This window comes from Amblyomma maculatum, chromosome 6 (assembly GCF_055883805.1).
Source record: "Amblyomma maculatum isolate TAMU_Amacu chromosome 6, ASM5588380v1, whole genome shotgun sequence".
Taxonomy (NCBI): Eukaryota; Metazoa; Arthropoda; class Arachnida; order Ixodida; family Ixodidae; genus Amblyomma; species Amblyomma maculatum.
The window spans coordinates 86,743,990-86,770,101 of record NC_139349.1 but is presented as its reverse complement, the minus strand read 5'-3'; the positions used below and the strand labels follow the sequence as shown (position 1 = coordinate 86,770,101).

At 48.7% G+C, this 26,112-nt stretch overlaps 1 non-coding gene across 1 annotated transcript; it reads right to left on the bottom strand.

The window, feature by feature from the left end:
- Positions 1 to 12,814: 12,814 nt before the first annotated feature.
- LOC146186206 (U1 spliceosomal RNA) lies at positions 12,815 to 12,976 on the bottom strand. The gene has a single exon (XR_014708362.1). It is a non-coding gene; the product is annotated as a U1 spliceosomal RNA (small nuclear RNA).
- Between the last annotated feature and the right edge of the window lie 13,136 nt (positions 12,977 to 26,112).

Here is a 26,112-nt window from a genome sequence, read left to right as displayed (position 1 = left end):
GTTTACGTTGGAGCCAGCGAGCGTGAAGGCTACGCTGTGCTTCCCACATGTGGATGAGTTTGGCATCAGGGTTGGGGCCATCCTCCTCTTGCGTAGTCGTGGAGGTGGCATTTTCGGCATCCTGGAGTAGTGAGGCTGTCGAGGTGTCCAGGTCCTCGATGGGGATCGGTGCATGTTTAGTACGTACGTATCTGAACGCGTCCCAGTTGGTGTGCTTGACTGTGCGGCGAGGGATTTTTGCTGTGTGTGGCTGTGAATGCCGTGCTGAGAACATAATGGTCGCTGCCTATGTTCATGCCGAGATTTTCCCATCGCGCATCTGTGATGTTTCGAGCAAAAGTGAGGTCAGGACAGCTGTCCCGTGTGATGCTGTTACCTATGCGGGTGGGTCTGTCGAGGTCGGTGAGTAGTGTAAGTCCCATTGTCTGGGCGGTTTCCCATACTTTAGCTCCTTTACGGCCGCATGTTCTGTGGGGATAGCCCCACTGCTCGTGCGGCGTGTTAAAGTCACCAAGTATGAGGAGCATTCCTGTGCTTGCGATCATGCAGGCCTTGCGGATAAGGGTGGCTACTCGTGTGGTCTTGTCGCTGGGGGGGCTGTAGACATTTAGAATATGAATAGGGGCTTGTGATCGGGTATTCGGGAGGACCTGTATGAAGGTGTGCGGGACTTCAGCGTAGTTCAAATCCAGTTGATTAGCGGTTAGATTTCTATGGACCAGTATCGCGGTGTTGGGTCTTTGGCTGTGGGTTTTTTGCTGGTTGTATGCGGCGTAACTGACAAGTTTAGTGTCTGTGTATGTTTCTTGGAGTGCTATTATGTGAGGGGTACGCGGCTGGGCCTGCAGGGAGTGCTCCAAGGCCCGCCGCTTTGCCTTGAAGCCCCTGCAGTTCCATTGCCAGACTATGATGGGGGAATTAGCCATCGCGTTTGGCGTATGGTTCGGGGCGCTGCGAGTGCGCCATAGGTGATTTTAAAATACCTCCTGCACGGGTGCACGAGGCTGCATTTTCCGACGTGGCGACAATAACGGATGGTGGATAGGTAGCGGGATTTGGAGGGGTTGCAGATTTCGGAGGCGTGGTGGGCTGTAGTGGGCTGGTGATGGCTTCGAGGCGGGCCGTAAGGGCTTGAATATTTGCTGCCATTGTAGCGTAGCTCTCTGCGAGGCGGTCGATCATGGGAGTGAGTTGCAGTAGGGTGTCCTCAACTTTGGACATACGCGCAGCGGAGGCCTCAAAATTGGCGTCGATGTCTGCTAATGAAGAGGGGGGAGACGCTTTACGTTTTGGGCGCTTAGGTTCGTTGGTATCCATGCTTGGATCACTGACTGCGTCAGAGGTAGGAGCGCGAGCCACCTGCTGCGGTTGCAACCTAGCGTTCATTTGCACAGATTCTAATGTTTGAATTTTCGCATTCGCTTGAGCTAGTTGAAGTTGTAGTTTATTTACCATGTCTGCCAGCTCCCTTACCTGCGAGTCGGGAGACGTGGCGGTGAGTTCTGTGGGGGGTTTCCAGGCGACCTGCTTCACTGTATTGGCCTGTTCAGTCTGGGGTCTGGCCCGGGCGCTTCGTGAGGCGGAGACGGAACGGCTCCGGCTGGAACAGCTGTCACTGCCGAGTGGGGGGAAGCATTGATCCCGAGGAGGCTGGTGGCGACTCTGGGTACGGTCGCGGGGCCGAGACTGGCGTCCAGGGTTTGTCTCGTCCGCGTCGCTGTCAATGTCGGTGGTTGGTGAAGAGGACTTGGCTGGAGTGGATTGTATGAAGCGGTATTTACAGCTTCTGCTGCCTGTAGGGTGGCCTCCCTTACAGACAATACACGACGCCTGGCATGTCGGTGGTTGGCCGTCCGGGGGAGGATCGTGCGCAGTGCCGCAGCGGCGGCAGGTTGGCTTTCTTGGATGGGGGCATACATCCGCTCTGTGGCCCAGCTTTCGGCAGTTAAAGCACGCCTCCGGGCGGCTTTTGTACTGAAAAACTTCGAAAGTAAAGCCAAGGTACCGCATGTATCGGGGTAACTTGGCACCGGCGATTGTGATCACGAAGTGGCGTGTGCGGCCCATGCGGCGCGCGGCTACCACTGTGAGGTCCGGGTTTCTGGCTTTGAGCTCAGCCTGAATCTCTGGGTCGGTCTCGGGGCTGTGGGCTCTGTAGATTATTCCCTTCACCGAGTTGTCGGGGGCTGGGGCGTACGTGGCGACCGGGATGGCGACGTTGTCTAGGGTGATTGTTTGGACCTTGGCGTAGAGGAGAGCGCGATCCTTGTCCGGAGTACTGACCGTGACGGTGTTGTTGCTCGGGTGGATTCTAACTTGGTCGGCGGTGATGGCCACGAGGCCGTCGATCTGAGCAGCGTCATAAATAGATATGGCCAGTTTGGCGGGGCCAACGGCGTTCAGGTCGACTGTACCTTGAGGGCAAGCCCGTTATACTAAGTGGCACAGGCCGAGGCTCTTTATTTTTCTTTCCTTTTCTGCCTCAACATAACATATGTACCTTGAGGGCGAAGGACGATTTTGTAGTCATCCGTCGGCAGGCGAGGGAGTGGTCGTTTTTTTGCAGGTGGCGGTGGACGGCTGCGGAGACGCTGGCTTGTGTGAGCTGTAGTGGCATCAGACGCTGGAGAGTTGGCCAGCGGCGTATCCGCTGGTGTCGGTCGACGGTATCGGCGTTGCATTTCAAGCGCGGTCCATGTGCCGTCGGCTAGGTCCGCAGGCGAAATGTCCGTGCCGGTGACGGAATACGGCATCTCTGAGCTTGAGGGTGTGGAGGTGAGTCGAAGTGAGGCGGCCGCAGCCGCTACAGCTGGGAGCGGGCACGCCCTAAACGTGCGCAGCCATTAGGCCTACCTCCCTCGGTCAGGTTTGGCCGCAGGAAATTGATCGTAGAGACAACAAATCTCGCCTAAAATCGTTGAAATTTGCACAGTCCACGCCGGATAGGTAGCGAAGGGTCTGGCGCAAATTCGGGGGTAGTCGGTGGCGAAAAACGGGCGAAAATGCTCGAAGAACGCGGAACGCATGTAGAATGCGACCGCTAGCGTCCGTGCCAGAGAGAAGAACTCCAATTCTCGGGGAGTTTGCCGGTTCTTTCCGTGCTAGGGCGCTGATAAAGCGAACGGTCGACGCTGGCGTGGTTAAAAAATTGGAAGGGTGTACAATATTTATAGCTGTCCATCTCGCTTTTCATTTTACGCTGTTTAATCGGCGTGGGTGTTATTCCCTCGTATGCTGTAGCCGCTTCTTTTTCGACCAGCCACTGCGAGTAATGCCAACGTCTATACAGCGTCGCTGCGATGCCAGCCAGCTTAGTTCGGACTGATGTCGATGCCCGTCAGTGGCGTGCGCTCCTTCCTCGCTCTTTCGGACGATTTTGATGCTGCGCAAGGTTTTCACAAGAATTTCGCAGTGAAAGTTCACTCCTTGGACATGGGAAAGCAGAAGCCGCGTTCATGTCATTCACAGCTGCTCGGACCACCGTGTAGCGACGACAGCAAGCGATGATTTGCCTGTCTAGGCCGAAAGCAGAAGCGGAAACGAGAGAACGTCACACCGGCTTTCGGCGAAATCCTCCGATCATCGCTGCTCCACGCAGCGATCAGGGATGTACACCTGATCACAGTCTGTCATTGGAGCAGACAACGCTCGTTCGTATTCTGACATTGGAATGCCATTATTGCCGTAAAGAAAGCATAAAAACCCGGATATTCTAATGGAGTTCAACATATGTAATAGCTGACCCTGTGCGTAATACACTCCCCCATACCCCCCCATGCTCAATTGTTAAGAGCATCCGCCTTTGCAATACTGCATGCACTTCAATGTTCAGTGTTCGTAAACTGGAGTGTGCTGTGCAGGCTGATTTCGACGCACGCCATAATCATCAGCCGAATTGCACCCACTGCGGAGCGAGGGCCTCTCCCATATTTCTCCAATTAACCCGGTCTTGTGCTAGCTGCATCCACCTCACCTCTGCGAACGTCCTAGCCTCATCTGCCCACCTAACTTTCTACCACCCCCTCCGACGCTTTCCTTCCCTCGGAATCTAATGTGTTACCTTAAGCGACCATCGGTTACCCTCTCTTCGCACTACATGCCCTGCTCATGCCCATTTCCTCTTCTTGATTTCCATTAGAATGTAATTACCTCGAGTTATTTCTCTCAGCCACTCTGCACGCTTCCCATCTCTTAACGTTACACCTACCATTTTCATTCCATAGCCCTCTGCATTGTGCTCAACTTAAGTAGAACCCTTTTCGTTAACCTCTACATTTCAGCCCCATTGGTGAGCACGGGTAAGGTGCAACTGTTGTATGCTTTCCCCTTGAGCGATACCAGTAAGCTGCTAGTCATAATCTGCGAGTACTTGTCAAATACGCTTCATCGCAATCTTGTTCTCCTAGTTGGTCCGTATCTGCGGTTACTGCCTTTCCTAAGTAGACATATTCCCCTACCACTTCTAGTGCTTCGCTACCAATTGTAAACTGCTGTACCTTCCCGGGGCTGTTGAACATTATTTTAGTCTTCTCCATATTAATTTTCAAGCCTAACTTTCTGCTTTTCCTGTATAGGTGATCAATCATTCTTTGCAATTAATCCCCCGAGTTACTTAGCAAGGCAAAGTCATCAGCGAATCGCAGGTTTCTGAGATATTCTCCATCTACCCCTATTCCTAACTGCTCCCATTCCAAGTCTCTGAATAATTCTTCTAAGCGAGCTTTAAATTTCACTGAGGAGATCGTGTGTCCTTGCCTAACACTTTTCTTTATGGGAATTTTGTTATTGTTTATGCAGAACTATGGTTGCTGTGCAGCCGCTGCAGATATCTTCCAGTACTTTTGCATATCGGCATGTCTACACCCTGATGTCTCTACGACTGCACAGGTTTCTACAGAGTAAAATGCTTTTTAGTAATCAACAAATGCTATGTATAAGGGCCAAGCCTATTTCTACCACCTGGTTGATGGTATAGATATGATCGATAGTAGAGTATACCCTTTCCGAAACACGGTTTGATCTTTTGCTTGATAGAAGTCCGAGGTTGTCCTGAATTAAAAGCCATTACCTTAGTAAGCGTCTTATATGTAATAGATAGTAAGCTGAATGGTCTGTAATTTTTCAAGTCATTAGAATCCTCTTTTTTATGAATTAAAAGAATGTTAGCGTTATTCCGTGCATACCACAGATGTGATTTCGTCGACAAATATTGCTTTTAGACTGAATTTGTTATAGACTGTCCTAGATAAATTAGTGGATGCGAAATTAGATGGGAACTGACTGGCACATGACTCACCAACATTTGTAAAGTATCTATTGAAATCAACGGCAACTTGCAGGGAGAGGTCATCAGGGGTAATTTCGTTTTCTCTATCCGACTCGTGTGACATTTTTAAACAATTGTCCATACTTCCTTCGAGCCAATTCCGGGCTTTGCGACTAGGTTGCTGTATTAACTCTGTATTGCTCTCCTATTCGCAACGGACTTTTTCCTATAAAGTTTTAATTGACCATGGTTCCCTTTGTGATAAAAGAAACCTCTTTTTCCTGTAAACTATATACTGTAGTATACTATCAGTAAGCCATGGGCAAACAGTTTCCTTATAGTTGCGGCGGGAGCATTCGTGTGCAGATTTTGCTATGGCGTTTGATACAGAACGAATGAAGTTCTCACAATCTATATTCACGTCACTGTCATACAATTTTTCGAAACCTATGCTAATCAGGAAGTTTCGAACACCTGCATCATTCACTCGAGTTCTTACATCCTTAAAGTGTGTTTTGCATGCTGCCTCAATGCAGCTATACACCTTGATTAATATAAGAGTTAGATTATTTCATATTTTCTAATGTTTCCGAAAAATGCTTTTTTTTTTTTTTTTCAGCCTTCGAATTTACCACAAGTTTTACATCATTCGCTGTTGTGCGGCGTACCAAGTGCGTTCGCTCTGTCCTCGAACTGCACGCTGTCTTTTGCTCCAAACTTCTGCATACTCGATACATTGAGCGAAACCTTATTGTCTCATGAGTGTGATGAGCAGGAGGTAACAGGAAGTGATACTAAAATTTTCTTATTTCCTTTTAATATTCTGACACAATCATTTTTTTTTTTTTGCAGAGTTCAGAGCGGTGTCATATACCACTGTTCTTCTCATCTATCATTCATTTGGTAGTCAATTTTGCGGCTAGCTTGCTACAGGGATCCGAAGTGACGGCACTAGTACCTCCAGCTGTGACGCCACCGTTCGTGTTACTGCGGAATTTCATATCAACATTGTTACGCAACCGTTCGTCACATATAATTCCGAGTGATGCCATAGAAGTTTGCATTGAACGCAAGTTCAAGTTTCTGGCTAGCTCGTGAAAGGAATTTACAACCGGCGAAGTATGTACGTTAAGTATGCGACATTCATTTAACAAGTATGACGCCACTGTTAGACGGTGTCGTTCGATCTCGCGTTGCACGTAGCATACAGCTGTCAGTCACGCTGCAACCTAGCTCATAACAGGGATTCCAAGGCACTATATATAATTTCACCACGAGACATTAATTTCGCCTTCACAGAACGTAGGCAATTTTGGGTGCCCTTCATAAGTTTTCTTAATTCCGTGTTGTAGCTGTGGGCCGAGGTAGCACTTCGTAACACCTGAGCTAGTGACACAGAGAATGCCAGCCCTTTAGCGAAGAACATTCTATAACTCGAGCCCCAGCTGGCTTCCTTAAAACTTTTGTATCTAATCGCAAATACCACTCTTCTGAGTGCGCCTTGTCAACTCCTGCCAAAGGTGCCGACATAGGCGAGTCTTCTGTATGTTTCGGCGTTATCTTAAAGACCGCGAAGCTCAATGCTCTCTATCTGCGGCGTATTGCTTTCTCACTTCTTGTCTCTTTTTCGTACATGCAAAGAAAAGCGGGAATGGGCAGCCCGAGAGACAACAGCTCCGAGAAAGGACTTGTGTTCCACGGGTCACAAATCAAGTTAGTTGGGCTCGGAACCTGATTTCGATTATAAAACACAAATCTCAAGCGTATGGTTCGGTTCGGTTTTGGGGTTTAACGTTCCAAAGCGACTCAGGCTTTGAGAGATGCATTAGTGGAAGCCTGCGGAAATTTCGATTACGTGGGGTACTTTAACGTGCACTGACATCGCCCAGTACATGAGCGCCAAGCTTTTCACCTCCTGCAACTACTACTGCTGCTAGATATAGAAAACGCAATGTCTTCGACGGTTACCATAGAACCGCTTTGAAATGCAGCTGAGAGGAGCCCTACTTTAAGTCGATGAAGTTGCGATACTTCAGAATTCTAAAATAGTAGAAAGAAAGATTGCCTAAACGTCGATTTCCCTTTCAATATTTAGCACATCTTTGTCGTGTACGACTACACCCCGCTTGCAATAAGATATTCTTATTCACTTTTTTAACCTTGCGTCATGCACATCGTTCCTCGTTGTGCTGGCCACGACGGTTCCAATAAACAGAGCGGCCGTTTCCTTACTCTTCCTTCTCGCTGCCGCGAGTCCCGTCTCAGTCGTGGTTATTGGCTCGAGGTTGCTCCACGTCGCCACTACACCCTGAATTGGACGCGATCTGCCCTATTGACGATAATAGAATAACAACGCCATCACTGCCAGCAAGCTAGGACCGGACGCTAGGAAAGCCCTATAACGTTGGTTACTATTCCGAACATACTTCGGAGAGAAGGGCCCGTGGTTATAGTCGGTTACTTTTATAAGTTGGCAGCAAACGTTTTCTGCACGCTTGTGCTGTTGTACAAATTTACTGTAACGCGATTGAATGCTATCTTGATTTCAGTATCTAAAGCGCACATCTTTCAGAAGGGTAGATACTTGGACTTGTTGGTACATGATCGAAGGGAACAAAATTTAGCGCACCAAGACAAGGACAGAGAAGCGCTGTGTGTCTTCTTTCTCTGTCCTTGTCTTGGTACGCTACATTTTGTTCCCTTCGCACATCTTTGTTTGCAACATACTGCACCGCTGCGGTGCACGTAAGAATCGAGACCGACTCTGTCGCATACTGATTCTAGCGAGATAACACTGATTGTTCATCATTCTGTCAGTGGTGCTACTACCTTTTCGCGGACTGCCTGCACTCTCGGCTGTGAAAGCTTGCACGACATGGTTAGCACTAATGAAGTTTATATACGTTACGGTGCAGAGACTTGAAGAGAAAAATTCAAAGATGCGTCTTATGTGTGGTACCAAACAGGCGCACATCTAAATTGTGGGCTGAGTAGCCAAACTCCGAAGAAGCTAGCTAATATTTTCTATACGGAATTAGAAACTCCTTCTCTCGTTCTCCTAAATTTCGTAGCCAGTACTACAAGAGAGCTTGAATAAAATATCAATAAATGCACCTCACTATGCGAATCGGATAAAGGACAAAGGCGTGGGGCTAGTTTCGGCTTCGCAACTACAGAATCAGAAGTTTGCAAGCGAAACACTGACAAACTACACAAACTATCCAACGACGGCTAAAAGTTGACTTGGAAATCAAGCATTTTAACTCCTGATGCTCTAGGAGACACAATGATGGTTTCGGTAACATTTCGGTCGGTAACAGAGAGACCGTGAAAAAACAGCCTATCACCCCCAGACCAAGGGCCTCACGGAACGCCTAAACCGTACCCTCACAGACATGCTGTCCATGTATGTGTCTGACGACCACCGGGATTGGGACGTTCATTTACCCTTTGTGACATTCGCCTACAATTCATCAGTCCATTCTACCGCTGGATACTCCCCATTTTATCTGTTATTTGGCCGACACCCGTTACTGCCCTTCGACACCTCACTACCCGCGGCATACGCCACCAGTACATTCGCCAGTGATGCCGTAGCCCGCGCTCATGATGCCCGCCGGATAGCTCATGCCAGGCTCTCTGCATCCCAAGACTCTCAAAAGTTCCGGTACGACAGTCACCACCGTGATGCCCACTACCCTCCTGGGTCACTCGTCTTGCTGTGGCTCCCGTGCCATCGCGTGGGCTTGTGTGAAAAACTTTTGCTCCGTTACACAGGCCCTTACCGAGTTTTGCGCCCCGTGACAGACGTCACATATGAAGTTGAATCTGTGCCTCCGAAATCCTCGTCCAGAGCACCATCCTCTGAAATAGTGCATGTGTCCCGCCTAAAGCCCTATTATGCACGTTCTGTTTCACAAACGTAGAACGCACCGGGACTGTGCTTTTCCCGAGGGGGGGGGGGGGGGGGGGGGGGGTAGTGTTACTGAGCGGTATTCGCTGGCCGTGCTGACGAAAAAGAAGTGCGACAGACTCCCAGAAGAAGAAGACGCAGAAGAGTGCTGTGCTGTGCGAGTGCTGTGCTGTGCTGTGATCATCCTCAGTGGTGTGGACAACTGCCTTACTGTGAATATTTCTCGTAACAATATGAACGAAGATTGAGCTCTGCAGTGACCCCTAAAAGAAAAGCAGAAGAAAAAAACAGGGGCGGAACGTCCGGAGAGGATTTCAACAGAACGAAACTAATGTCGCCTCAATACGTACAATGTATTGCAGGTTTGACCGATTGCGATATATTTAGACAATTATCCTTAGACAATGTGACGTTTACATTTAAAAATATGAACTACAGTAACGTAAAGACGAAGAACGAACAGAGTAATTTGTACTCACAAATAAAGGAACACAACCAAGGTAAATATCAAGATGACCCAATCCGGAATCCCAAATACAGCAGCCATATCCCTTCAGGCTTCCACGCCAGCGCGAAAGAGTCTGGCGAGAGCCTAATTTTTGCCCCCTATATCTACGTCAATCGCACACTCCAGTCCAGACTTCCTTCATTCGCTACGCGTACAATCGCATATAGTATAGCGCACTGAGGTACGACAGAAGACGATGGCGATGATGGCGATGATGATGATGATGATGATGATGATGATGCTTTGGATATTCCTCTTGTAACGAGTATGGGTCGATTTCGCCACGGAATACATATAAAATATAAAGGAAAAGATGACAAAATGTGTGAAATTAAATTTAAAAAAAAAAACGGCACGTTAACCTATGCATGCGTCCAAAATTATACACTATATAATCGTTCGCGCTCTGCACCAATGCCACCCCCCCTCTCCTTATTCAGTGTTTGTCACCAGCACAACTCGGCACTCATTTTCACTGCATTGGGGTATGCTTCCATCATCGGCGTAGCGTTACTTCGCGTGGGATAGCGCAACTGTCGACTGCAGACTCAGACTGTGCTGCCAATCACAAAATCCACCTTTAGACCACTTTTGAACAGAAAATTATTTAGATTTTGCAACGTACAAAACGCATTTTCAATGATGCAAAAAAAAAAAAAAAGATCCGTAGTGGAGTCTCAAGTTGCTCAGTTTCACAAACACATTTTTACTATGCGGTTCGTAAAATTTATAAGGACTTTCATTTTCCACACCAATATTGGGAACCAGGTACTTATCTCAACCATATTAACAATCTAGCAAACATTCCAACCGTTATCCGAATATTGCAACAAACTAGTCCTTTTAACATAAAGTAACACTTTTTAAATTGCGCTACAAGATGAAATTTAGCGTACATGGACATTATAAATGTCGTGCACACAGTCTTTGAATATAATGATGAGCAAAGCGTTGTAAACATACGTCGTCATGCGAAATGCGCTCTCATTGCGTAATATTTCATAACCGAATTTCCTATCGTTTTGTATTGGAGTTGGCTTCAACAGCCTAAATTATAGTTAGATAGCATGTGCTAGATGAGTGGCAGTCGCGCGGGACATGCATAAATTGCGATATGTAATATTAGCTAGTTCTTCATGTGTTGTTATTTGTGTTCATGAGGACAGCTGACTTTTTTAGAATTCAAGGGAATTAAAACGATGAGACAGTGAATCAACTACAGATCTTGTAATGCCTCGTGACCTTCAAACTCACCTTGCTCATGGTAGCTATGATATGCCTGTTGAATCAAGAAACATAACAGAATAGATTATAAAACTTATTTTATTATTCCTGTGTTTAACATGAGTGATCGGAGCGGAGGATGGGGAGCGGGAGAGCGGGAGAGCGGGAGCTTATGGTGCTCCCTCCCAAGATAAAACAGTGGTAACGACAAGATTGTCTGGCGAGAAATTATGCATGGCAAAATTTAAATGGCCCTCAATGGTTCTTTTTTTTTTTCTCCTTACAAATTATTACGAAGACATAATGCTAACTGGACTTTACACTATCCCACTCTGGCTAATAAAGATCTGCCTATATTTCGCCTCATTTGTCACCTAATGTTTTCTCTCTTTGTTTCTTCCTCAGTGGTCCATTAAAAAAAAAAAATTGCTGCCCATGTTCTCTTCTTGTTAAAAAAAAAAAAAAAACGAAGATTCATACAGAGATTTCGAGTGAATGTTTATTACTCTACATGACGTACAACCGCGATTCAGAAACAGACTGAGGATGTGGCGCACGTTATGCGGACAAGGTTGACTTGCTAGGCCAACGCATCGGGAGCCTCATAAAAAAAGGCTTAATCAGCGCAATTCAGTGGGCAGACACTTCGTACAAAAGCTTACTTTGCACGTTTCGTACTTCTTTTTGTCCCACACGTACACCACTTTGTTCACAACTAATTTGTCATACTTAAGGCACACTTTATCCTCGGGCTTCTTAACATCTTTAACTATAGCCCAGAGCAGTGTAGTGTCGCATGACCTACATAGCCTCGTGCTCGATCAAGGCAAAGAGTTCACTTCAAGCCGAAGCAACCATATATAGCGCTTGCCATTTCCTCCTCCGCTGTCACACTCATATTGAGCGACTCTAAAACAGCCTCTAGGGACCGGCTCGTCACCTATCTTGAAATAACTCTTCATTACAGAGAACAAAAACTTGTCTATCTCCCACCACACATCTCCCTTTCGAAGGAACAACACACTACCTGGAGACAGCTCCAGGCTCGCACATTCCCTTCATCGGCTTTGTTAGCCCTTATCCACCCAGGCCATTACGAACCCGAATGCACTTTTTGGGAGGCTCCGAGAGCAAAATTTGACCACATTTTATATCTCTGCCGAGAATTCCAACCACCATCACGCTGAAACCTCACGAACAAGGAGCGTTGGAAGATCGCGGTCTCCAGCTCCGAACCAGCCTCACAAAGGCGGCTGGTAGAGTGGGCTGGAGAGGTCGCCGCATGTCATGGACTGTTGGCCACCACCCGGGATCAGGAGCCAGACCAACCCTAGGACGTAACTCCTTTTTAAGGCTCATTAAGAAAGTTTACACATACCTACCAAGACTCGTCAAAAAAGTTTTCACCTACATACCTACCTACCTAAGACAGCCCGATGTCGACCCTTAATTTTGCTACCGCGTAATTCTCCCGCGTCGCAGGAAAGCAGGCGTCGTGCGAAAATTCTCCTGTTTGGTTGGATGGGTCATGTCATCGCAACATCACCTTGAGCGAAAAATATATAATGCACCAAAATGGTCATGGTACACGCCACGTTACGAGTGTTGCTGGAAAGCAGGCGTTGTAGATTATGCGCGAAATCGTCCGATTGGTTGGACGGTACACAACATCATGACGTGATCTTGAGCGACAACGAACGCCCTAAGATGGTCATAGTACACGTCACGTCGCGAATGTAATAAGCACGCGGATAAATAGAGCTCAATATTAGTCCCTCTGGCGGCATGCTTGTGCCACGGCCGCTCAATGGAGGCGCCTCCATTGAGCGGCCGTGCTTGTGCGAAGGAAACGGGAACGCAGCTGAAAAGTCCCAATCAGTTCTGATTTTATATATCACCATGGCAGGGGCTGGCGCGTACGCCTAGCCCCACTACCAAAAATTGCATGCCCCATCTGCCCCTGTTTGGGGTAGTGGCGTGCGACAGCCAACCGGAGTGCAATGGTAGGCCTCGACACGGGGCCCTGACATTGCTGATCGTCAGTGACCCGGCACCAGGTAAGTATGCTTGCCATCGCGTTGGAATCAGGCGTCATACTGGGCATGCCGCTGTGTTGTACATGTTGTACAGGTCTTTCTGTAATAGTTCTGTCACTGGGAGAACCATGAGCCATCGGAAATGCGGATTGTTAAGAGGAAAAAGAATGCAGGCGCGAAGTTGTTATTCAGTTTAGTTCATTCCCCTCAGGAGAACGGCAGTATACTTAATAATCACGGTAAATAATGGCAGCTGCTAACAAAGTATGACGTCCGAATGATGGTGCCCTAGAAATGCGGGACGAATGTTCACTCAAGCGCCGCACATCAGTGAATCGCTGATGAGTCGTCAGATTTCGCAAAAAGAGGCACCCGCGAGGAGGAAATCACCCCCTAATCATTTATAAGCAGTATTTGACATTGTCACGAAATCGGCGCACATTTTCATCAAGCCGGTACGGCGCGAGGCCCGCGCAGCGTCGCGTGGAAAGCATGGAGAGAAAAGCCTCCTTCCCCGCGCGGGAGAGCGCGTAGCTTTGTACGCGTTGCCGTCACCCTCTTTCCCATTGCCCGGGGAGGACGGTGGTTCATCGGCCTGGAATACGCCAGAAAATTCCAGAATCTTCTATGGGACCTAGCCAATGACAACGCGCGGCTCGACGGGAGGGAGAGAGAGCGCTATAACCAGCGAAGCTAAGTGTGTGTGCGCGCTAGCTTTGGCGCGTGTTAACAGACAGACGCGGCGCGCCCTATTTAAAGAGACCGCGCCGCTTGTGTAGTCAGACAGTCAGTCAGTGTTTGCGACGTGTTCACCAGTACTTCGGCTGGACTCCTGGGGATCACCCGCTGCTGGCAAGCCCACGGACCTGCAAGGGAGCGGCGCTCGTCTCGTATGGCGGCCACATCGTGACTCTTGAGGCGTCGGACTGCAACAGTGCCCGGTGAACAATTTGGTGTTTGTTTATGTAACTCTCTCGTGTTTGATCTGTTGCAAAGCCTCTGTGTTATTGAATCATTCTGTAGTTGCATGCTTAGCGTTTGTATTCTGTGAACCTCTCGTCTGTGTATTTCACGTGATCTTGTGTATTCCTTTGTATCGTCTCTTGCTGTGCATAAATTGTGTTTTGTTTGTTACTTCTGACTCCGATCCTTACTCTGGTTTGAACCGGCGACAGCTGGGCACCAAACGGCCACCCCCTTCTGTCACTACAAGGTAGTTGAATTCCGGCTGAGCTTGCCACGCAGGTCGAGGGCGTCTCCTTTGCGACTGGAACAGCTACCCCCACTCACTCTAAGGGTGTCTGGGAGTGTGCGCACCGTTAAGGGCGCATCGTTAATAATACCCTCCCTAATTATTAACGGGTGACAGACATGCACGCTTTATTTGCAACAGGGTGACTTCAGGTGTAGGAACTTACCAGCGTGAATGAAGTGCCCGATATAGTCCAACGTTTCCGGCGCGACTGGAAGAGCCGGTGTTGTCGGTCAAGTTATACCGGCCTGAACTGCCGGGCGTGCATGGTGCCGCAGCGCGCATGAGCACAAGACGACCTCGAGCGCTGGTGCGTTTTCGGTGTGCCTTTTCGAGCAGACGACAGGGTTCCTGGGAGGAACTGGGGTATTAGTTCAGTTCAGTTCAGTCGTTCAGTCGTGTCCGACTCTTCGTGACCCTATGGACCATATCACGCCACGCTTTCCGGTCTCTCACTATCTTCCTAACTGGGGTATAGTTGGCTGTAACTGGGGAGTCGTCTACCGAGGCACTTACTGTCGTATGCAAGGCAACGATGCGATGAGCTTACTGCAAATGTTCAAATGGCATAAAACGCTTACAGCCGGCCGTTGAGACGTCCAGCCCAGCAACGGCCTGAGCCTGCGTCGACGACGCTATGGACGACTACGGATCATCATTTAAGTGTCTGTATGATTGCAGAAGAGTTAGAGATTACACAGTCACACTTTCTCGGCCGGCCGCACTTCCTGCAAAATTCAATCGATTTCGCGAATTACCATGTTTTTGGAAACGCGAAACCGCTGCCGTTTCGTGTTACCAAATTGACGGCCATAGATTCCTTCGTGTAACGGTCACGAAGTCGCTTCTACAGTTCCTGGTATTCTTGCACTGAAAGTACTGCAGATAAGGAAGAATAACACCATCGTTACGCCTCCTCGAGCACTGCACTAAAACGGGCATGGCACTTTACACACTGCAGCGACGAGCTCAAAACTGTGCTAGGGCCGCACGGCTGACGGATTGCATCCCAGGCATTTTTTTTTCCTCTCTACGTCTCTGTAGTCAATCCGTTTGGTATCATAGACGCAGAACTTGAGTGCCTTCTATCAGACTTTCCGCAACAGTGTCTGAAACGCGCACGCGGTCGCTCTCTGCACAGCGTAAAGCTAATCTGCACACCAAGCCGCCATTGCCGCCGTCTTCACTGCGCGTGAGGATTGCTGGGATGCGTGGCCGTGGGCACGATCGCCGAGAAATAGGAGAAATTTTATGTGAAAAAGATTTTTCATACTGAAAAATATTTCTGGGCTGCTCAAGCTTTGCCTCAAGACTAGACGTAAAGCGCATTTAGCGCCAATTTTTATTCCTTGGATAATATTATATTTCTTTAAATAACTAAGGATCTATGACTTGACTGGTCACACTGCCTGATGACATGAATTTTACGCTGCCTCTAACGTAGGCGGCATATGTCATATATGGAGGCAGATAGGCAAGATGTCACGCTGTTGTTGCGTTGTCTGAAAACAGTGAATACATTCCAACGCATCTAAAGCTCATCATTGGTAAATATTGAAGCCAACGGAAGGAGGCAGACATAGAGGGGAACACAGGACAGCGCTGTACTGCGAACTGACTTTATTTCTAAGTAATTCACATTCATATATACCATTCAGCGTTGTCCTGTGTTCCTCTCTCTGCAACGCATCTGAAGCTCATCATTGGTAAATATTGAAGCCAACGGAAGGAGGCAGACAGAGAGGGGAACACAGGAAAACGCTGTACTGACAACTGAGTTTGTTTCTAAGAAATTCACATTTATATATACCCTTCAGTGTTGTCCTGTGTTCCTCTCTCTGTCTGTGTCCTTCCGCTGGCTTCAGTCTTTACCAATATGTGCCAGCCTTCCCAGCTCTACACTCTACTAAAGTTCATAACTGAACTTATATTTTTAGCTCCTTGCCCCGCCGGGGTGGCGCAGTGGTTACGGCGCTCGACTACTGTTCCCTAGGATGCGGGATCGAATCCCGTCCTCGGCGGCCGCTTTTCGATGGCGGCGAAAAGCAAGGCGCCCGTGTGCTGTGCGATGTCAGTGCACGTTAAAGAACCCCAGGTGGTCGAAATTTCCGGAGTCCTCCACTACGGCGTCTCTCATAGCCTGAGTCGCTTTGGGACGTTAAACCCCACAAACCAACCAAACCAACCATTTTTAGCTCCTAACAAGTTTCGAAACAGCTGGACTATTGTCTACTGTAGAGCCAAAGGAGAGAAATAGACAACAAATGACACTATTTGTATGTTCCAGGTGAAGCATGAGATAAAGTGTGTGTCATGTGAGGAAGAAGCAGTCTGTCACGCGCTCGGTAAATACCTGGGGCATTCATCGAGACAGTACAAAATTTGGGTGGTTGTTCGATGCCCGGTGTAGCCGGTAAAAAAACGCAGAGAATTAGACGAAGGGGCGTTGACTTGTAAAATGAAACGATGTTTATATATACTGAAGGAGGAATACACGAGTTGTAGTGGAAAGCAATTTACATTCTAAAAAGACAACGCAACGAGTGGAATGAGACATCGTATTAGAGACACAGATTTGCGTAATTTGCGCTACAGAATAATGAAACATGCGTTAAGATGGGAGTAGCAGTCCAATTAACAACAGAAAATAAATTGTGAACAATGATAATTACGCACTTGAATGAGGAAGTAGTATTTAGGGAGGAGGCATTTCTCCTAAGCTGTATAGTGTCATTATGCCAGTATATTCTAGGCACTATATAAGCTGGTCCACAAGGCTCATTTTTGTTGATGATGGAAGAGTGACCATGCCCATCCTTCCCTACTAAAAACGCTGGCGAACGAAGTGCAGCTCTGTGCCATCCGGTCCCCGGTATCCGGTTGAGTCCTTCAATGGTATTGTTGCGGGACGGCGCGCAGACAGACAACAGTTTTCTCTACCGCACTGATAGAATACAGTTGCAATTACATACTTGAACGAGGAACCAGTCGTACTTAGGGTGGCAGCTTTTCTCCTACGCTGGTGCACAAGGTTTATTGTTGATGACGGAAGAGTGACTATGCCCATCCTTCCCTACTAGGAACGGTGAAGATCGTTTGCATACATTTTTTTGCCTAGAACTACAATAGTATGGTGATGCCAACAAAACAAAACCGTTAAAACATAAACAATGTACTAATCATATGACGACAATGTAACATGCATACCTGAATTATGGAGTCTATGTGCATGCATAATGCAAGTGCTCACGTTGTCTTTGAATGTCTAGAGCGAGTGCCAGATGAAAAATTTGTCAACGATTATGTTACTTCCTAAGGCGAAATTTGAGCGAAGCACATTAGCTGTTTCAGCTTTTCGATAGATTGAGGTAAAAATTTCGAATAAGACATGCATGTACACACAGAGAATTTATTGTGTATATACACACATACTAAAAAACGCACATTACCCACAGAATAATAGCACTATAGAAAACACTATAAAGTACTTATACAAAATAAGCTTAAATACATAATTCCTCAGAGAGAGGAAAACTACAGAAAGGGGAGGTGGGTTCTAATAAAGCACGACTGGCATTTCAAGTCTGCTCCCCCGTACAACTCAGAAGAACGTGTGCCAGCGCCGCAGAAACCGCGCCTCGCCATCTGCTTCTAACTTTCTAACTGGTCAGACTGATTGATTGATTGATTGATTGATTGAATAACTTTATTTGATCAGGGTATTCTTCACGGTTGCTCCTTTTGTAGAGCCTTCAGCACTGGTTGGTGTCCTTACTCCAGGGCTCCACTTGCTTCCGCCGCTCGTAGAGCACGTTGGTCTTCACAGCGGTCGCTGGCCAGCATTGCATCCCATTGCTTCGCACTAGGGTCTTGTATGGCGTTTACCACGTCAATCTTTTGGCACGTCCATGTTATATGATACATCGTGGGTTTTTCACCACACCACGGGCATAAGGGCGGATATGCCGTCGGGTTAATAATGTTTCGTACGTACAGATTCGAGAACGTCCCTGTCTGTAGTTTTCGCCATATACCTGCGTCTTTTTGTAGAGATCTTTATGTGGTGGCGCGTATCTACGTCTTGCCCCCCTATAATATGCAAGTATCGCCGAGTACTTGCAAGGCACCGGCGTAGGTTCTTCGAGATCGGATGGTCCGGGAGCTCGGCACCGTACATATCCTCGAGCTACCCGATCCGCCTCTTGATTCCCCGCCATTCCTGCGTGTCCCGGCACCCGTATGATACTGTGCTGTATAGGTCTGATCACTCCTTCAGCGCTTTTTATTTCATCACAAGCCGCCTCAAGGAGTATACGCATGGCGGCCTTGTGCACCCTGCCGTCTCCAAAATTCCGGCAAACCATTTGAGAGTTGGTTTAGCGACCGTCTTTTACGAAAGCCTTCCGCCACCGCTAGAGCCACGGCGACTTCTTCCGCTTCCGTTACAGAGCAGTCTCTGTGTCTGGAGTTGACCACCGTCGCAACTGCCTTCTGTCTGTCCTTTTCGTACGTAGCTGCGTCCACATACATCACTCCCTTCTTCTTCTCGAGACTTCTTTCCAAAGCTTTCACCCTTGACTCGCGTCTGTCCGCGTGGAGTCGAGGGTCCATGTTTCTTGGCATCGGGGCTACCCTTATCATCACGCGTGTCTCATCTGGAATGTTGCACATTCCTTCAACATCCCGCAGCTGCCCCTGGTACTCTAACCTTTTTAGGAGGGCCCTTCCAGTCGTTGTCTGGGTGAGTCGTATTTTCTGCATGTGCAGCAGGACTTCTTTATGTTCTTCGAAAGTGTTACGGAGCCTAAGAGCTTCTCCGTTGACGTCGTTTCGGAGAGGCCTAGCGCCGTCTTATACGCCGATCTTATCATGGCCTCCGCTTGGATAGTTTCAGACTGATTGAGAGCCTGGTAGGGCAGGCTGTAGGTCACGCTGCTTACCACCAGACTCCCCACTAGCCTGAGGGTATCTTCCTCCCTTAGCCAATGTTTTTTCCCGGTTACTCTTCTTATCATTTTCGCTACCTGTGACGTCGCCGTTTTTAGCAGCGCTAGGGTGTGGGCACTGCGCTGGTTCGACTGTATCTACATCCCCAATATCCGCACCATGTTCTTTTCTGGTATTTCTGCCCCGTGCAGCAGTATCTTGAAACCCGGTTCAGCTACGTGATCTGCTCTTTTGTTTTGCTGCCTCTCCAGATTCTTATCAGCTCCGACTTTTCTGTCGAGCATGACAGCCCCCGTGCCAGGACGTACTCTTCCACGCAGGTGGCCGCCGCTTGCAGCCTCTCCTCTTTCCCTCCGAGGGATCCCGTATTAGTCCAAATTGTTATATCGTCCGCATACAACGCATGACCGATTCCTTCGATGTTCTCTAATTTTGTAACCAGCCCTATACTTCCAGATGACGAGGCGCAGTTTCTGCAAAGGCTAATTGCGCGGGCGGGAGTGCGGCGCGCCTCAGCGAGGCACCTGCGACGCCACAACACAAACAGAACCATAGTGAACACAAGATGTTCGAAATGGTTGCGCCAGTGCCTGACACCGGGGTTCCTACTGACGTTAAATATCCTATATGCTAGCCGCCACATTGTTCGCGCAACTACACACTCGAAAAAAAAAAAAAACATGTGAGAGGCTCTCGGAAGCACCGCAGTTGGCACACTGGTCATTGGGTGCGATACCGCTCCTGGCAAAGCGCTGTCTCGTGGGGAAGACGCTCCAGCGCCTAAGCCAGTCAATATCTCGCCCTTCATTTGGCAGCCGACAGGCTGCTCAGCATTTGGGGACAGCGGTCTCTAGTTGCTCATCAGTTGAAAGCCTGCGAACGGCAACTAATACGCTGATGCGTATGGCTGGTAGGTCGCTTACATTAGCATCTGACAGGTCGGCATCGAGAGTCGACTTTATATCGGCAACCTCTCGGTAAAATGACCGAGGTCTGTCCGCCTGTGGACCGAGGTAATGTCCGGGTGCAAGCACACGACGCGCCATGCTCATCCAGTACAGGATGAGCGAGCGACCAGGGTAAGACTCATCAGTTAATAGCCTCTCCACAAGCCTTAACACGAGTACTCGAGCCACTGTCGGAATGCACGGCAGGCCAAGGCCTTCCCTGCTCGTTAGAAGGTGTAGGATGTGGCGGACCACTAGCGCTGTCCTGCCGTCACAAACAAAAGTCCCTGTTATAAACGCGAGTCGGTTCGCCACACGGCGCGGGATTGTCGCGATACGCGCACCATAAAGGGCGAAAGCGCACGCTCGTGTCTTGACGACGCTGACTTTAACATTGAGCGTGAAGTTGAAACGCGCTGCGTGAGGAGGTATGCGTTGTCCGCAAGAGAACTTGATCCCAGATGCGGGGAGAGACCCCGCTTGGCTCAAACAGAACGCCAAGTATACGCCGCAAACGGTATGGCAGCAGATAAACGGCCCCTGAACTGACCGAAGCAGAGCCCGTTGCTTTTTCTAATGTTGGGCAGCGCTCGGATACAGCTGCGTATTCTGAAAATATGTTCAAAAAGCAATGAAACTGTCACTGTCACGTACTAAGAATGAAATATCGTCCGCGTATGCAGAAACAACGACCGTCTCCTGTCCAGCTGATGGAAAACCTCGAATACGCCTGTCCGCGGCGACCCAACGCAGCAGCGGGTCCAGCGAAAGTATGAAGAGGGCCGGCGAGAGCGGGCACCTCTGACGCACTCCCCGCGTAATCGGAAAGCTGCCGACAATTTGGCCATTCAGTACTAGTTAGCTGTTAAGGTCTGTATAAAGGCCGCACAGGAGCTGAACGAATTCGTCAGGAAAGCCAAATGAGCGGAGCACGGCGAACAAGTAACCATGTTCAACGCAGCCGAAGGTCTTCGCCTGGTCCAAGGCAACGAAAGTTCCAGTGATTCGTTTGGCTCAGGCGTATTCAAAGACGTCCCTCGTCAGTGTCAGCAAAGCGAACACGGAACGTCCAGGTACCGCACAGGACTGGTATAGGCTAACCAAATCCTGCAGGTAGGTTCACACCCTACGGACCAGCAATGTGGATGCGAGTTTAGTCCGTCTTAAGGAGGGTAATCGGTCGCCACGATGAGGGATTCGACGGCGTCATGCCCTCCTTCGGAATTAGAACGATACGGCCGACACTGAAAGAGGGTGGCTTGGCGCCGATCTCGAGGAAACAATTTACGAGCCTAAGTAAAGAAGGACCGAGGATGTCGAAGAAAGTGGAATAAAAACCAGCTGCTAGTCGGTCAGGACCGATCGCGGTCGACTAGTTCATGGCGCCTAAGGCACATCGCACCTCCTCCAAAGTTGCTGGCTCTGTAAGTGCCGAGCATGCATCTTCTGGAAGTTGTGGAAGAGGCCCAAAGAAGGAGCCGACAGCTTCCTGAAACTGCTCCTCCTTATCGAGGCCTTGGGACGAAAAGAAGGCGGCGAAATGCTCGCTAAACAAGTTGTAGATGTGCAGGGATTCCGAAGTCGTGGTGCCGTCCGCACGCATGACTCTCACCACGCGAGTTCGTCAGTTAGTGCGCTGGCCAACGGCTTGAACGTGTCCGAAGTCCGCGGCATCCTCCAGCGGCATGTGGGATGGTCCCGCGGAGAGTGATGCGCGCGAACTCTCCTCGAGGATGTGGTGATAACGCTCGCGCAGCGTCTCGAGATATTCGCGCATCGCGAACGTAAGCGTTCCGCCGCCACGTACGATGCGCATACGGCGCAAAACGTCATTCAGCGCGGTCGTAATGCGGACACGCCGCGCCCTCTCCGCACACACAAGAACATCGCGCCAGCATTTTTTCAGCGCGTCCCAGGAAGCAGGGAGTTATGCCACAGACAAGCACAACTCCGCGTATACCAGCAAGGCACAGTTCGTCGTGGAGCACCGCTGCATCCATGCGCCACATCAGGTGGGCTGTTTGTACGGCCCGGGGCTGCCGGCAGAGTAACCATAACCGGGAAGTGATCACTTAGTTTAAGGTCTGATGGGAAAGGCAATACCTCACACTGTAGCAAGTCAGGTGCCATGGTGGAGGGGATGTGAACTCAACTATTCGGCTCGCGCTCTGGCCGTAGACTCGTGTTGCCTCGAAGTGGTCTCCGTGAAGGGTGACCCACGCGTCATCTCAACGCGTAATGATCGCACTAGCTTTCAGTTTTTTCGCGTGGTAATTAGAGGCGCCCCGACCGGGCCCCCTGATGTCGCGCATTGTGTCTAAAACACAATTGAAATCCCTGAGCAGAAAGTGGGGCACGTCATCGAGAAAGTATATCATGATGGGCAGAAATAACTAGTTTTTCAGACTACGCGTGACTAGCGCGTACACGTTGATAAAACTAATCCTGCGGCCATCTAGATAAACGGCGACAATTACAATTAGACTTTTTATTTTTCACGCACATTCCATTCCAACTAGTTTCTCTTCCGCAAGTGACAGATACTGGGTCTTTCCTTTCCTGTAAACCACTTAACTGGCTCTAATTAAGTTTCGATGGAACCGAAGCGTGTTTTCATTCCCCGAAAACTGCAGCAACAGAAGTGCTGGGTACGGCACTAAAAATAACACACCCGTTCCGGCTTCTAGAGCGTCGATAACATAATCAAAGGTGATGCCCTCTGGCGCACTGAGGGTGAAGCAGCACGCCTAATTGGGCATTGGTGTGGTGAATGACATTCAGTTGGCTCAACAGAGCACTGGCTCCCATTGCGAAACGCTGTGGCGCCCGGGCAGTTATCGTCGACTGATGCAATCCTGGACAGATCCGGTGGGTGATATCCAGAGTCCGCCCTGAAGCTCGAAGAACTGGTCTTGTCGTGCAGACCTCAATCCGGGCGACATCTGTTTCAATACCGTTTAGATAATCGTGGATGTATTTAGGGAATGATGTTTCGAAATGACCTACAACACAACGAAGGCACAGCGCCGCTCTTTGCGGCTTGTTCCTGTGTTTCGCGGCGTCGTCGTCGGTGTCGCCATTGCCCCTCGCAACAAGCTTCATATATAAATAAATAAATCCCTCGGATCCCCAGCCGAGCGCTTTAACCAACTGCGCCACGCCCGGGATCGTGAAACGCCCATTATAATCCTCCTTGTCTACCGTGAGATGATAGTAGCGATGACAATCACGCTGCAGTTAGTGATACTGACAATAATTACATTAGCAATGACAATGACGGTGCATTTAGTTCATAATGATAATGAGAGCAAACATGATGGACCATGTGCACCAGCAACGCTTAGGCTTTCGCATTTCTGCAGCGTAGATTCCACAGTTCTCTCGGAATTTTAGAGCGCAGCTCTTTGGCGCCCATTCCTGCGTTTAGCAGTAACTAGTAACGTAATCGTCAGCGTCGCCGTTGTCCCTCGTAACCACTTTCGCAGCCAAAGAAGAACGGAACCGTAGGATAGAGCGTCAAGGAAAGGTGTGCATGCTTTTGTCGGCGGTGTAAAAGAGGAACTAGTTGGTATATCGGAGAAAGAATGGCACCATGGGATTGGGCGTCACGGAAAGGTGTGCAAGTGCAAAATGGTTGATGCGGTTTTGCTAAATAATTAATTAGAGCGAACAACAATAATAATTGGTTCACAGAAAAGGAAAGGAGCCAGTCTGTCACACCTGTTCTGTGGATACCTTCTGGGGATCTTTAACGTGCGCTGACATCGCACAGCACATGGACGCCACTTCGTTTCGCCTCCATCGAAACGCAGCCGCCGTGGTCGGGTTCGAACCCGGGAACTCCGGACAGTATTCGGGTAAGACGCCCGACTACTGTCCGGAGTTCCCGGGTTCGAACCCGACCTCGGCGGCTGCGTTTCGATGGAGGCGAAACGAAGTGGCGTCTTAGTGCTGTGCGATGTCGGCGCACGTTAAAGATCCCCAGGTGGTCGAAATTACTCCGTAGCTCTCCACTACGGCTCCCCTTTCTCTCTTTCCACTTTAACTCCCACATTCCTCCCTTCCCTCACAGCGCGGTTCAGGTGTCCACAGAAAACGAGTGAGACAGTTACCGCGCCTTTCCCTTCCAGTGAACCAATTACTATTATTATTCAGTTCCCCGAAAACTCCATCAATAGAAGTGCCGAGACGTCACTAAAAAAAAAAAAACACACACACACACAACAAAAAGCAAGTCAGTAAAGCCCTACGCGTTGTTCGAGCACACAGCGCAGTACGCAAACTTAAATGCACTATTAATAAATTATTTCTGGATTAAAATACTAGAGTACAGAGTTAATACATCGGCTGCGTCCGTCGCGCCATCTTTGATACGTTGAAGAAGTTAACTTGGGCATCGGCGAGGCCACCAAAAACGAAGAATCTCCTGAATGGTCTTCCAAAAACCTCGTTCCAGAACTGTTACCAGCAGTGGCAGCACCAAATGCAGAAGTGTGTGAATGCGGAAGGCGACTACTTAAAAGGTGATAATGTTACAGAGAACTGATTCTGTGCGTACAATAATTTATTGGACTAGTCTCGTTCTTTTTTTGTGTGTGTGTGTGTGTGTCACACCTCGTATTTCAGGTGCCTTCGTATCATTAGAATAGGAAAAAGTCTTTGATCGTATAGAGCGAGACTATCTTCGAAAGCGCTCGCTCTAGTGCGGAGTGTAAGAAGAAGAAAGAGGACGTCACGTCCAGACCCTATCGCAATGGCCTGGCTGCTGGGGACTGCCGCAAAATCTCTCCCGTACGCGATGTTTCGACGCTGTCCAAGACAGCTGTTTGTCAGGTAAGGTAGCGTGATAAAGGAGCCGTTCGTATACCTACTGTTTTGATGCACCCGAGAAGTAGGAATCTTAATAGAAATCAATTAGCCCGTGTAATTTTAATCAAGCAGCTGTCATGAACGCGCTCGTGAACTCACCAGGAGCGGTGTCAGGATTTAGGTGCGCCGAACATATTACATATGTATTGCGTATACGTGGAACTGCTCTTCATCAAGATTGACGACATGTTGCATATTTTACTTTTCGACCATAATTAAATGCGCAAACTAAAACATTTATTGCAATGTCCACAGCATGGCAATTACGCTTGCAGAGCGACACATGAGCGCTCTTCAAAATACCAGTCTTTAAAAGCAGTTAGGCCAGTGGCCAACGTGCGAGCTGGTGAAACAAATGCACTGAAATCATTCCTCGAGGACAGGTTTACTGGGAAGTATGCACACACAGCCTTTATTCGTCGTTTCTCTAACTGTTGTCTCAGGAATGCGTCTGATGTATTTCGGAATCATTTACGAGTCCTGGTATTATTTGTGCATGATTTAAAATGATAACATTCTGTCTGCGTTAAAGTCACTCTTCTGCGTATATTTTCTCGCTATTATTGGTTTGGTTTGATTTGGTTGGTGGGGTTTAACGCTCCAAAGCGACCCAAGGCTATGAGAGACGGCGTGGTGGAGGACTCCGGAGATTTCGACCACATGGGGTTCTTTATCGTGTGTTCACATCACACAGCGGCCGCCGTGGCCGTGATTCGATCTCGCATCCTTGAGCACAAAAGTCGAGCGCCCTCACTACTGCACCACATCGGCGAATTCTTGCCTGTTATTTTATTTTATTGTATGCATCCTAGGCACCATTATTATTAGTTGATTGTGCATTGTTTACAACTGATCGTAGTGATCGATTATACGCTCTCCATTATTTCTCTCGCCGCGTGTGCTATGTGTCCTATATATTAAAGTAATTTGGTTTTGTAGTTATGTTACGTTTTGCTGAGTGGGAAAACGTCGGTGCAAGTGACTTCTTTAACTTTGTGTAAGGAAATAGCCAGCCCAATAGTAGAGCACCAACATCTCCGGATATGAGCGTCGTTATTTAATACCCTAAGGGTCCTTCCGAACGTTCTGTAAGGAGGGAGGTAGGTTGGTTGGTTGGTTGGTTGGTTCATAGGAAGGGAAAGGCGCAGTA